Source organism: Schistocerca cancellata, chromosome 2 (assembly GCF_023864275.1).
Source record: "Schistocerca cancellata isolate TAMUIC-IGC-003103 chromosome 2, iqSchCanc2.1, whole genome shotgun sequence".
Taxonomy (NCBI): Eukaryota; Metazoa; Arthropoda; class Insecta; order Orthoptera; family Acrididae; genus Schistocerca; species Schistocerca cancellata.
This window is the reverse complement of record NC_064627.1, coordinates 726,531,248-726,546,507: the sequence shown is the minus strand read 5'-3', so window position 1 is coordinate 726,546,507 and position 15,260 is coordinate 726,531,248. Positions and strand designations below refer to the sequence as shown.

General features: G+C 41.9%; 1 protein-coding gene across 2 annotated transcripts in view; it reads left to right on the top strand.

The window, feature by feature from the left end:
* Positions 1–15,260, top strand: part of LOC126148089 (C-type mannose receptor 2-like) — a 72,885-nt gene that overhangs the window by 40,601 nt on the left and 17,024 nt on the right. The window lies entirely within an intron of this gene.

The following is a 15,260-nucleotide window of genomic DNA, read 5'->3' as shown; positions in this document are numbered from 1 at the left end:
TCTTGGTTATAGAAGCTTCTATTGTATGAGCACCAACAAGATCCCCACGTCGGAATTCACTTATCTCCGCCATAGCGTACTCAAAACTACACACAACACGACTGATATTTGCAATGTACTGACTACATTGCATAGGTCTCATTCGTGGCCAAATGTAACAGTGCAACCTCCTGTATTGGCTAGCAGCAGCATTATGTTCGAGCGTACACCGCTCTCGGCGTTTGTATATTTTTGTCCAATCGCAGTAGATATAAGTCAGCTCGGTCCTCCTAATGCGTTATGCACATATTCTTGTCGATCAGGCCTTATGCTGAAAGTTTTACTGTATCCTGCAGTGTGTGGCTCATACGGGGATCGTTCAGTAAGTAATGCGACACATGTTATTCCGAAAGTAGATTCGTTTTATTCCAATAGATCATATCATACTCTTTTGGTTAGAAAACCCCATGTTCTGACGTAATCTCCGTTGAATGCGACGACCTTTCGCCACCTTACTGAGAGGGCCTGTATGTCCTCAATAAATCAATTTTCACCAAGACACCATTTTGGATTTGAAGTAGCAACATGATATTGACACTTCTCTCAAAAAAAATTACGCTGTTATCCCTAAGGTAACTTAATCTTAAAGTCTTAAATTATAGATCAAAACAACAAACATAAATCAATGATATAATAATGAAAAGTTTATCTATTCTTCAATTTAGAATTCATTTATGTAGATTTTTTCTACATATAGTATTGATTGTTTATGATTTACTTATGTTTATTTTAAACTTTCTTTTGTTAGTTATTTGTGTTTTAATTAGTGTTGCTTTAACTTTGTTGGAGCGAAAGGTTTTATGTACAACTCTACTGGTCTTGCTACATCCCCATCATTCACGTACTGCTTACTGTAGAGTGCATCCTTAATTGGGCCAAACAGATGGATGGTACGAGATCAGGGCTGTGGGGTGGACGAGGAACCCAGGGGGCGACACCTTCGAGTACCCCAACTCAACATTGCAGGAGTCACAGGTGTGCGACAGGTCGGCACGCGTGAGATCGCACAGGTTTGGGCGAACCTGTTGCGATGATTACAGACGCCCCGCCTAGCGACTCACAGTGGTTTTGTTCACTGTCAGATCTCCGAGAGTATTCTGCAAGAGGCTTCGAATATCTTCGATGCTCTGGTTTTCCGCCAAAAGAAAGTCAATGACATCTCTCTGCTTGGGACTCACCACCGCAAGAGATGCCATTTTGAAGGATACTATAGCGTCCCCAGTGCCATATTACGAAAAGACAATATTTATAAAGAAGACATTCATAATTTGTAAGAGATTTTTTTTTCATGTAGCCGTAACATAAGAATTTCTCTGTCCAAGTTTCAAATGCAAAGAAATAATTTATGACAAGATACACTCTTTTGTTAATTTTTTAGTCGTCTTCATTACTTCTTCTCTTTTTTTTCTGGTGTGTCGACGGACATCTTGCGTGTGCTGACAAATGTAAGCATATTTGTATGAGTTAAGCATATAATATACTGATTTAATATTATTGTGCACTTTTAATTTGTAAGAGGTGATCCCGATTTCATGTCCGCCTTCCTTGAATTAACCTGCATTCAAGTAATTTACAGCTCAACAATTGCAGCGGCCGATGCAGCCAACGACGCCATTACGTCGCGATATTAACTTATAAAAAGAATTAGCGGAAGCTGAAAACTCGCCCGCTATTAGCATAATATTAATTTTTCTCCACAGCCGCCCGACGTTGCAGAAAATACTTAGCTTTAAGATTCTTATTTTCAGTACCATAGCCGAGACCCAGAGCCAGGACTCTGACTACAATACAATGGTTAACGGAGGTAAGAAAACTCTCGCGCGTGTGTGGGCCGCAATTGTAACTAATAACTAAAGATCTTATGCTTTAAGGCGAACTGACTAGCCGAGGATATTAATATGCAAAGTTTATTACGTTGTTCAGCTTGTATGCTCATGTTTGTAAAATGCAGCGAGTCTAATATTCATTAACGTAACGAATAATTTGAAATTAATATTGTTAAAAAGGAGAACTTCAGGAACGCATTTAATCGTAAAATCAAAATTTAAATGAAATATCATTTTTATTAAGGCCCACCACGTAAGTCGGCAACAATCAAATAATAATAATCACAATAATAATATATATATTAAATTACGACGGCCGAAGTTACGCGAGATTGGCGCCGCAACTTTGGGGCCCGATTAATATGATTCTATTGTACTGAATGTAATTATGTATGTGTCTAATTATTGTAAAATATTAATGCTTGTATGAATTCTTTTACATGTACAACAACAAAACCACACCCTGAGGAGATCTGGAGAGGAAAAAGAGTAGAAAAGAAAAAGGATTGCGAGAAAGAAAAATAAGTAAGGTAAGGCCTATTGTGCAAGCATCCTGTGTAGCTCTGTGCGGAATATCGAACCCATGTGCACATGAGATACCTTCGGTGTTTTGTTTATTTATATGTTTATTTTTGGAGGGGATAATTAATTTTGTGTGTATCAGTGTTAAAGATTTGTCAGTGGCTTAAAGTGAATTTAGTATGGGTAAGATAGGGCAACCTAAAGCATCCGTACCAGAAGAACAAAATTCTGTTAATATGGAAAGTGAGGATCATTTGCAATACGTAAACGAATCCCAAGCCACCGCCTCGGATAACATAATTTCCGGAGCGGGGGGCGAGGAGAATGGGAATAGAGTAACAACTCCACTGCCTGGGCACGGGGGCCAATCGAGTGCTAGATTAAGCGGGACACCAGTATGCTCACCGATTGCAGACCCATTTGCAGAATTTCTGCGCAGGTTAGAAGAAAGAGATAGGGAAAAAGAAAGAATGTTAGAACAGAGGGAAAAACAAAGAGACGAAAAACTGGCTCAGATGATGCATGAGCAGGAGAAAAAATTAATGCAAAAGCTCATTGAGCAAGAGCAGCGCAGTGAAGCAAAACTAGACAGTATCCAAAGCGAACTTGCCGCGATGCGGGACGCGTGCAAAGAAATACCCGATCTTGTGCAAAGCTTGGCCGGCGAGATGCAAAAATTACAGATATCGCAGGCTAGGCTTGAAGATAATGTCCAGACTTTAACCAACCGCGTGGATAATGTGGAGATAGATGCACGGAAAAGTATTGACGCATATTTGGAAGTCCAAGCTCAAAAAGTAGAAAAAGAATTAAATGAATGGCTAGAAGTAAAGGATCGCGAGATATCTGCAAAGATTGAAAGCGACGTAAAAACAGCTGTAGAACAAGCGACTGCGGCCGCGAGTGTAAATATTGATGCTAGCGCTGCCGCACTACATGCCGAATTAGCACAGATCAAGTCGCGTGTGACAGTGGAGTTACCAAATTGGCAACAGGAGGTCGCGCGAAGACTGTCTGCGTTGGAAAGCAATGTAAACAGTGGCGGACAGGTCATGAATCCGACTCCGCGCACTGATTACTATAATAACGCTGACGGTAGGCAGGGTACGAGCGCGCAACCGCAACCTAATGCGAATTATGAGCACGAACAACATGCGATACCGTGCAGCGCACATCACGAAGTGATGAATGTCCCAGAATGTAGCAATCAGACGTGCAAAAAAGAGGACAATGTAATAAAACACAGGACATTCCAACCCTTCAATAGCGAAAAACGAAATGTCCACCCTGTTGTATTTATTAAGAGCTTCAGGAATGTGTTTCCCAGGACATGGACGGAAAGACAAAGAATACAGTTCGTGGTCTCCTTTATTCAAGGTGACGCGGCACTGTGGGCCACCGACGTGTCTGAAAAATGTCTAACGATGCAACAGTTTGAAGGTGCATTCTTGCAAAAATTCTGGTCCGATAGCGTCCAAGAAAGACTACGAAAGGAGTTGTACAGTCCAGAAATGTACAATCCTAAGATGGGAACGTTACGAAAATATTTCGAAAAGTATATAAACAAAACCAGGTACTGGGACGAGCCAATGTCCGATCGTGACATAATCAGATTGATAAAAATGAAGTTGCCCAGTGAAATTAAAAGATATTTCATCAATGTGCCGGAATACGATATAGAACAATTCATGGAAATAGTGGATTCTGCTGACTTATTGATCGAAGATACGAAAACCGAAAACAAGTGGAACTATGCAGGCTGTAATCAACAAGAAGCCGATTACAATAGCAGCCACAGTAATGGTAGTAACAACGGGAGTAAGCAAGAGCACCGGCAACAGAATCGAGGCACAAACAGAGGCAATGGTTATAACGGCAACGGTTATAATCGTCAAAATCGAAAGAGACATCATGATGGACGCATGAGTAATGGATATAATGGTAACGGCGATCCGCAATGGCGGAATAACCGAAACCAGTGGCGTGGTCGTAACGAACCGACACCACAGTGGCAACAGAACACAGCGCCACAATGGAACGCCAACCCAGGTCCATCACAGAGCATGTCAGGAAGTTACAACCGACCACCGCAAAACCAGAGCCATACACAATATCAAAATACACCATCGGGGAGGCAGGGCGGCCAACCCAACAGTAGCAACAACAACAACCAGAACCACAATGTGAGGTTAGTGGAAGTGACAGACAACTGACAACCCACTAATGCTCATCCGTTAAACTAAAGACAGCCACAATACGCTCTCCGTTGTTGGCTGCAGGATGGTGTAGTGAGGGCAAATTCACGGATGACAGCCATAAACTTTGTATGCTGAGATACAATGAAGGAACAAAAATAGAAAAGGAACTTGTAGACATACCGCAGAAATGCAACCGAACCGACAAAAGTGTTGTGCAGGCTATATTGCAAGCAGATATGTATGGAGCACCAATACACATAATAGTCGATACCGGTGCGTCAACCAATATCATGAGTGCAAATTTTTACAAGTACTTGAGTCAAAATAATAGAATACCAGTATTGCCAGTGAAGAATTGTCGTGTTACAGGTGCAATAGGTGCACAATCTCATATCATAAAGCACCAGGTGCAAGTCGAGTTTACGGTAGGAAATGAAGCAATGAAAAGCTCGTTCCTAGTAGTTAAGGGATTAGGTGTTGCTTGCATCCTGGGGATGGAATTTTTACGCCAGAGGGACGCAAAAATCGACCTCTTGTGCGGTGAAGTAAGCCTTATGAATGAGGACAGACGTGTAATTTTGCCATTGTTGAGGACACGGGAAGTGCACGGTAAATATTGCCGGAACTTTCAGTCGAGATTCGAAGGAATACAGGTAATGAATTTATATTCTGACTTAAGTACAAGACAAGCATATTATAAAGAATTTATTAGTGAAGATAAAGAGGAAAAAAGGAAACTGATAGCCATGAAAGTTAGGGAGTCAGAACATTTGACTGAAGCACAACAAAACGAATTGACTCAGCTACTTACAGATTATGAGAATGTGTTTTCGGAAAAACCCGGTGTTATCGAGGGCTACACCTATGACATCGAAGTGGTACCTCACGATACTTTCTGTCACGCAAACTACACCATCCTGTGGTCAAATAAGGAGGCAATTACGAAGGAAACAAGGACTCTATCCATACAAAGGCTTAAAGAAGTTCGCTCAGTAGAGCAACGTTTACATTTGTGTGTAGTAGGTTAAGTTTAGAGTGCATTTTTTTTTCTGTGTGTAAATGTTCAGATTTTAGTGTAACATTTAAAGACAATGGGGCACACAAGATTAGTGCGATTCAATTTTGTAGATGTTAAGGAATAATAGTATTTTTAAACAATTGCATTTTGAAAAAAAAATGAACGTAGATTTAAGAATATTTTAAAAATTTCATGTTGAAAAAAAACTTTAAAAAAACTTTGAAAAAAAAAAACAAAAAAAAAATTCAACAGCATGTAATGATGAAAGAATTTTTCATTAGTGTGTCATGAATATTTTTGAACTGTAGTAGTAACGCAACTTATGAAATTCAATATTATAGTGTATATGTTGTTCCATGTATTTATGTCTATACCGATCTTGAAATATGCTCATCAGTGCAGGGTGTACATCACCCAAGGTACCTCATGTGTTGTGGACAAGGTACAAAGCAAATCAGTAAACGCGACTACCGCTAAGCACTGTTAAAATATATTGCCATCTGCTAAGGCAGAGATTTGCACGAATTTGTAGTGTAAACAAAAGTCACAAATCTAACGTTAATCTAGGAACTTGCACGCTAGGCCTAGATTATAAAATGTGTACAATAATGCGAGAGGCAAAGTTTTGTAAAGTCGAGCCTGGCTCTGGAGGGCAAGTACGCAATGAGTGGGCAGACATGACATGGGGACTTACCTCAGATGAGACGGAAATACAATTGTATAGTCAAAAAATCTGAAGGCAAGTACGACTCTAAGTGGAAAATGAAAAGAGTTAATTAGGGCGAGAGACTGGTAAAATCCAGCACGAGCCAAAATCCAGTTCAGACTGAATGAAATACATTAGCGTTTGTGAACTAATCGAAACAGTTACTTTAAGCAGTGTGAAAAACTGTGAAGGTGAAACTGTGATACGGACAGTGAAGTGCTAGTATTGAACGTTCAACAGCGGTAAAGACGCCAAACGCCAATATTACGCACGAAAAACTGTGAATTTGCTTATAAATGTGAACTGTTAACGTGTAGTGAACCCACAGTAAATATTTTTGGGACAGGCTGTAATTTCAGTGAGTACAACAATGCGAGACTGGAATGCGATGCGTGGACTGTTGCAAGACAGCGACCGCAGAAACGGCGAATGTTTGTGCTAAGCTCGTACTGGGACACTCACCAGTGCCTGCGAGTGCGGCGAAAACATAAATAATTGTATCAAGACAAAAACTGACGTGTAATGGAAACAGTGGCGCATCAAAACTTCATTCACAGGAGAAGATCCATGTCATGTATTCTGCAAGACAGTGCTAGCTTGACACTCGGAAACTGGCGAAAACTAAACAACAACTGCCGCACTAATAAATTCTTCTTTCCCACTAGCGTAACCATCTGCAGCGGGAAACAAATATTACGTTGGTTGTGTGTATGTTTCATGTACTACGTCGGAGATGCGTAGCAGAGCTGACTCCTGCCAACAAGAGCGGGGGGCGAATATCATCCCACTCCGCCACGCCCGGCCGAGACAGAAGCGCATCGCCAACCGTGCAGCCGATCAGCTGATTCTGACGTTCCGCGACGGCGAGACACACTCTGGCGTCGGGCGGGCGTTGACCTCTCCGCAGCCGCCGCGAACGCCGAGCACCGAACACACCAACCGACGCCGTCGCGAGCCAAACGTCGCGGCGTAGATCATCAACGACACCGCAGTCAAATGTTATAATGACCTCATTTTTTGCATAGTGCAACAAAAATATTTGTATGCACATCTTGTACCCCAATGACATTCCAGAAACAATTAAGTGAAGGTGACCAAAGCAGTTAGTCTGTCGCTCCGCCGAGGTTTTCCCCAGGTTTCCCTACGGCCGCGCCAAATGGGGAGCGAACAGTTGACACCCCTGGGACTTCAAATATTCCGGACTAACTCGTGGTTTTACACCTTGAATTTCATCTGTATTACACCTTGTGTGCAACACACCTCAGTAATTACTACTGTGTAAATATACGATGTGACATATGTAAACTGTGAAAGAAAAATCTGCGTGTGGACACTGTGGACATGAAAGAGGAAATATTTATGTCAAAAAACACGAACATTTTTTATGACATAAACATTTCGGGGGGCAATATAGCGTCCCCAGTGCCATATTACGAAAAGACAATATTTATAAAGAAGACATTCATAATTTGTAAGAGATTTTTTTTTCATGTAGCCGTAACATAAGAATTTCTCTGTCCAAGTTTCAAATGCAAAGAAATAATTTATGACAAGATACACTCTTTTGTTAATTTTTTAGTCGTCTTCATTACTTCTTCTCTTTTTTTTCTGGTGTGTCGACGGACATCTTGCGTGTGCTGACAAATGTAAGCATATTTGTATGAGTTAAGCATATAATATACTGATTTAATATTATTGTGCACTTTTAATTTGTAAGAGGTGATCCCGATTTCATGTCCGCCTTCCTTGAATTAACCTGCATTCAAGTAATTTACAGCTCAACAATTGCAGCGGCCGATGCAGCCAACGACGCCATTACGTCGCGATATTAACTTATAAAAAGAATTAGCGGAAGCTGAAAACTCGCCCGCTATTAGCATAATATTAATTTTTCTCCACAGCCGCCCGACGTTGCAGAAAATACTTAGCTTTAAGATTCTTATTTTCAGTACCATAGCCGAGACCCAGAGCCAGGACTCTGACTACAATACAATGGTTAACGGAGGTAAGAAAACTCTCGCGCGTGTGTGGGCCGCAATTGTAACTAATAACTAAAGATCTTATGCTTTAAGGCGAACTGACTAGCCGAGGATATTAATATGCAAAGTTTATTACGTTGTTCAGCTTGTATGCTCATGTTTGTAAAATGCAGCGAGTCTAATATTCATTAACGTAACGAATAATTTGAAATTAATATTGTTAAAAAGGAGAACTTCAGGAACGCATTTAATCGTAAAATCAAAATTTAAATGAAATATCATTTTTATTAAGGCCCACCACGTAAGTCGGCAACAATCAAATAATAATAATCACAATAATAATATATATATTAAATTACGACGGCCGAAGTTACGCGAGAATACGTATAGCGCCGCTACCTATCGGAATTTCACGAAACTATAGGCGATGTCCCACACCAAAGTTCCGCACTTTTTCAACCCAATTTGGCTCAGAAAAAGATGTTTGCATTACTTATTGAAAGCCCCTCGTACTTTGTCTAGTAATTAGCCAGCCGCACTCATCAGCTACAAGTGTGTGTGTGTGTGTGTGTGTGTGTGTGTGTGTGTGTGTGTGTGTGTGTGTTAAATCTGCACGAAATACCTGTGAAGAACGTATTTTATTTTTATATCAGTTTAATTTTGAAACTTTAAACCTTTTTAATTACACTCGTTTCATCATGTGGCAGCACAGGTGCTAAATACCTCAACGCCTTGCGCGCAAACGATTTATCTTTTCGCCAAAGGCAAAATATCTTCATAAAACAACGGTCGAAAAATATGAAAAGAACTAGGTGTGGATACGAATATGACGCAAACCTTGCGATATACAGATTTTATATTCGTGATGGTAGCAGCGGCTGAATGGGAAGTACAAAGTCAGGCATGTCTCTACGGTGGAATATACAACTGTACTAATAGATTTATAGTCTTCGTCGTTTATTCTTGTTTATATACCAGAAATGACCGCTGAGCACCTCTATACCTATGTTGGTCACTGGTCTCCTCTAGGTATTGTCCTAAAACTTGAGGTTCGTTTTTCACTAAAAATCTCCTTGTTCGCAAAACATGAGCGTTATCATACGATTGTGTAGCTACTAGATGTGAATGGGTGTTAGTGAGCCTTGCTACAGTATCAAGACAATTCATCTTGAAACGTCCTCTTAGAAAAATCAATGAATTACTGTGCTGATAAACCCCTTACGTTATTTGATTTTCAAACAGCTGAGCAGAACTGAACGTACTCAGACATTTCGCTCTTTACCTATTCTGATCAACACTAAACTGACACACAATAGTTTTAGTGCAACGCAATCTGACTTTCAAAAATCCCTACAAAACAATGGCCCTGACTAAAAATAACCTATACCTTTCATGAATCACTTACCTCACAAAAATCTTCATTACTCGAACTACTGCAATACAGCGAGCGCTAATACTGCCAGCTAAATAAAAGATTCTAACTACTGAAGTCACTAACAACTGATAGGCATAGTTAGCAAATGAAAGATTTTGATAGAGAACAAACAATGTATTTACCTTAATAGTGTTCAAAAGTCATAATATACACTCCTGGAAATTGAAATAAGAACACCGTGAATTCATTGTCCCAGGAAGGGGAAACTTTATTGACACATTCCTGGGGTCAGATACATCACATGATCACACTGACAGAACCACAGGCACATAGACACAGGCAACAGAGCATGCACAATGTCGGCACTAGTACGGTGAATATCCACCTTTCGCAGCAATGCAGGCTGCTATTCTCCCATGGAGACGATCGTAGAGATGCTGGATGTAGTCCTGTGGAACGGCTTGCCATGCCATTTCCACTTGGCGCCTCAGTTGGACCAGCGTTCTTGCTGGACGTGCAGACCGCGTGAGACGACGCTTCATCCAGTCCCAAACATGCTCAATGGGGGACAGATCCGGAGATCTTGCTGGCCAGGGTAGTTGACTTACACCTTCTAGAGCACGTTGGGTGGCACGGGGTACATGCGGACGTGCATTGTCCTGTTGGAACAGCAAGTTCCCTTGCCGGTCTAGAAATGGTAGAACGATGGGTTCGATGACGGTTTGGATGTACCGTGCACTATTCAGTGTCCCCTCGACGATCACCAGTGGTGTACGGCCAGTGTACGAGATCGCTCCCCACACCATGATGCCGGGTGTTGGCCCTGTGTGCCTCGGTCGTATGCAGTCCTGATTGTGGCGCTCACCTGCACGGCGCCAAACACGCATACGACCATCATTGGCACCAAGGCAGAAGCGACTCTCATCGCTGAAGACGACTCGTCTCCATTCGTCCCTCCATTCACGCCTGTTGCGACACCACTGGAGGCGGGCTGCACGATGTTGGGGCGTGAGCGGAAGACGGCCTAACGGTGTGCGGGGCCGTAGCCCAGCTTCATGGAGACGGTTGCGAATGGTCCTCGCCGATACCCCAGGAGCAACAGTGTCCCTAATTTGCTGGGAAGTGGCGGTGCGGTCCCCTACGGCACTGCGTAGGATCCTACGGTCTTGGCGTGCATCCGTGCGTCGCTGCGGTCCGGTCCCAGGTCGACGGGCACGTGTACCTTCCGCCGACCACTGGCGACAACATCGATGTACTGTGGAGACCTCACGCCCCACGTGTTGAGCAATTCGGCGGTACGTCCACCCGGCCTCCCGCATGCCCACTATACGCCCTCGCTCAAAGTCCGTCAACTGCACATACGGTTCACGTCCACGCTGTCGCGGCATGCTACCAGTGTTAAAGACTGCGATGGAGCTCCGTATACCACGGCAAACTGGCTGACACTGACGGCGGCGGTGCACAAATGCTGCGCAGCTAGCGCCATTCGACGGCCAACACCGCGGTTCCTGGTGTGTCCGCTGTGCCGTGCGTGTGATCATTGCTTGTACAGCCCTCTCGCAGTGTCCGGAGCAAGTATGGTGGGTTTGACACACCGGTGTCAATGTGTTCTTTTTTCCATTTCCAGGAGTGTATATATATCAGTTCATGATATCCAGTCTTACAAATTTACTGTCTCTGATGGACGCACGTCCAGATCATCCGCTCTCAAAACTCCACCATCTCTGTCCCCACATCCACCACTGCTGGCGGCTCACCTCCAACTGCGCAACGCTACACGCGCTGTTAACAGCCAACTGCCCAACACTAAAATAGCAAATTCGAACAAAGAAAACCAGCCACAGACCGCACACAGCACAGTCAGTGATTTTCATACAGGGCGCTACGTGGCATTGCCAACATAAAAACATAAACAGCCTACTTACAATATGTTAATACCTTCAAAATTTTGCCCCTGCCTTTCCATTCAGAATATTAATAGTTCAAATGGCTATGGGCACTGTGGGACTTAACTTCTGAGGTCATCAAACTTACAACTACTTAAACCTAACTAACCTAAGGACATCACACACATCCATGCCCGAGGCAGGATTCTAACCAGCGACCGTATTGGTCGCGCGGTTCCAGGCTGAAGCGCCTAGATCCGCTCGGCCACACCGGCTGGCAGAAGATTAATATTAATCGTTAATTTTATTCTTATACAGTCCACAAAACAATGTCTTCTACTTGAAGCTCACGTGGGCTATTGTTAAGAGTGACAGTGCGAAAAGAATCTTAGGACTGATTTGAGGCGACCCGACTCAACTTCATCTACTACGCCAACCTCCTCTTCTCAGACTAGCACGTGCTGCTAACGTAGGATATACTCAAATATGTTTTCCCCTACAGTTTCTACGCTCTTCAGCTACCTCTAACGACATTCTTGAATCTTTTCTTTTTTTTGCGTCATTTCTTCTTCACTGTATAGATTAAATGAACACATCGTTCTTGCCCTTCCGATCTTATTGTTAGTTATTTATTTTCGTAAGAATTTTGAACATTTTGCACCATATTACATTGTCGACTACTTTTTCTAGAACGACAAAACCTATAAAAGTGCTCTGATTTTCCTAAGGTCTTCCTTCCATTGTCGAGCTCAACGTCAGAGCCACCTCTTTTGTGGCCCTACCTTGCTAAAACCATCTTATCCTCCTCTAACACAGCCTCAATTTTCTTTCTCTCTTGTCCGCATCTTTGACGTATGAGCTGTTATGGACATTTCATTATATGTTACCCTTCATCTGTCTTACTGTCTCCATCATTATATGAATGATAATTTTCTCAAACTGGTAGTGTATCTCCACTGTCACAGTCTACAAACGAAATTGAATGGCCGTTTGGTTGTCACTTCCGCTAATGATTTTAAAAATTCCGAAAGAATGTTATCTGTACTTTCTGCCTTATTTAGCTCGCATTTCCCCTTCTGTCGTGTTAACAGATAAGCCTTCAGTGTACTATATCATCCTAGCCAGCGTGGCCGTGCGGTTCTAGGCGCTTCAGTCTGGAACCGCGTGACAGCTACGGTCGCAGGTTCGAATCCTGCCTCGAGCATGGATGTGGGTGATGTCCTTAGGTTAGTTAGGTTTAAGTAGTTCTAAGTTCTAGGGGACAGATGACCATAGATGTTAAGTCCCATAGTGCTCAGAGCCATTTGAACCATCCTAGCCAACCTATCCTCAATATTTATCTCTTGTTGTTGAAATGTTTGCTTTAAATTTCATAGAATATTGCTTTAATGCTTCCCTCTCTGAATGTCTTTCCAACGACCAGTTCTATTTCCGGTTCTTCTTACTTGTCCTGAAAACATTTATCTTAAGACTCACTGCAGTTTCAATTAAGATTATTCCCAATACACATATATTTGTATATCCCTGCCTTTCCCGGAGCTCCCATCGATCAACTGAAGTATTTCTTCTGTTACAATAAGTATCTCCACAGTTACTTTCCTTGCTCCTGTATTTGTCCGTACGACATCTGTGATTGCCCTTTTGAGAAATGTCCGATTCTATTAAATTGGACATCTTGCTGTAGATGATGATGATGATGATGTTTGGTTTGTGGGGCGCTCAACTGCGGGGTTATCAGCGCCCGTACAATTACCCAATCTTTGCTCAGTCCAATTTCGCCACTTTCCGGGATGATGATGAAATGATGAGGACAACACAAACACCCAGTCATCTCGAGGCTCTTGCTGTAGAATTCATTACAGTAGTATCTACAGAGAACTTCAAACGCACTTAATCATTCTTCAGTATATCAGTATCCAACTTCTGCCCACACATATTCTTCCAGACAATCTCTTATACTTCAGTCTATTCTAGATCATCACAAAATTGCGATCTGATTTCATATCTGTTCTTACATACGCTTTACAGTGCACAATATAATTTGGTAATACCTGTCCCACCATGATGTAATACAACTAGAATCTTCTTGTGTCGCCTACCGTTTCCAAGTGAACTTTCTCCTCTTGTGGTATCTGAACAGTGTATTCGCTATTACTGACTAAAATTTAGTGGAGAACTGTTACTCTTTCTCCTCTTTCATTCCTAAAACCGAGACCATGTTTTCTAGTAACTCTATTTGCACACACACACACTCCCCCTGCCACAGCGTTCAAAACCCTTACGATTATTAGATTATCTCTCTTCATGCGGTACATTAGCCGTTCAGTATCCTTATATACGTCTTCGATCTCTTTTTTTTTCTGCTTGTGACGTCGGTGCATGTGGCTGAGCTATAGTTGTGAGCGTAGGTTTGCCTTCCATTCTGAAGAAAACAATTCTATCACTGATTCAATGTAACTCACTCTCTGACCAATCTTCCTGTCCGTAACATATCCTAAACCTCTACAGGCCACTTACCACTGCTGTCGATATGTCGAAATATGATTGGTTCGGTATTTTTAGAGTTCTATTCATTTTAGTAATTTACTTACTGATTTGCAAAAACAAGTCGGAAGAGTCTCCTTCTTTAGTTGAATACGGGTGCCACCACCCGCGAGCGCCAGCTTACGTCGCGCACATGTTATTCAGTTGAAACACAAAGCTGAAAAGTTGCTTTTTGATTCTATTATGTGCAGTGTTTATTTCCATATGTAACTTAAACTTATGTACAAACAAAAAAGGTCGTGGGTATTGAAGAAGAACTTGTTAAAGAAGTTCATATGAAGAGACGCGTGTACTCAAAAGCTTTGGAACAATTACAAAGTCAGGCTTCTACGTCCTCAAACTCGTTTCCATGGAAAACGTATTTATAAGGGGAAGAAACGCTTCACACAATAAAAATATCAGAAAGGTAATTGCGGCTGCATACAGCAATGCCAACATGGAAGAGTCTCCATTCACATTAATCACTTATTGTGTGACGCTTGAAACAAACTGTCGATATGGTAAAAACAGTATTATAGATTCGTTGTAATTTGACGTTCACAGTAGACAACAAGTTCTACCAAGAATGAAGGTAAAAATACTCGTTAAAAGCTGTAACAAACATAATTTCTACTATTTAGTAACTGTTTTATTGTGTTCGCCCTCAGCCCTCAGCTCAACAAATCTTTTCGTCAGGCGATGTTCGGTAACTTTGTCAATTTTATTTGTCAACCCTAGTGGCGCATCATCTACTTGAGTGCCAGCAACGATCGCTATCCAACTCGTCCTTTTGCGTGCAGCTCCTTCTACGACTATCAGTGACAATTTCTCCCCCAGAGGAGCACACAGAGTGAATGGAGCAGGATACTTTGTTTCTTTCCTTAGACAAGCTTATTGCTATTATTCTGTAATTCATATGTACCGCTCATAGTTCAAAAGGACTTCGAATATTTCTTAATGCAGGAAATATGGGATGTTCAGAAGCGAACGCATTTTCAGTTACCTTTTCTGCCTTTATTTCACCAATTACAGTAACATTTTTTTTTCAAAAACGTATTCTAATGGCCCAGTAGACGATTATTTACAGAATTTTGTCGCCTTAGTTCCAGTTAGGAATTTAATTCAAAGACAGGGAGATTTCTTGAGGAATGCAAGTCTGCAGAGTAATACAAGGTCAACGTTCGTAGA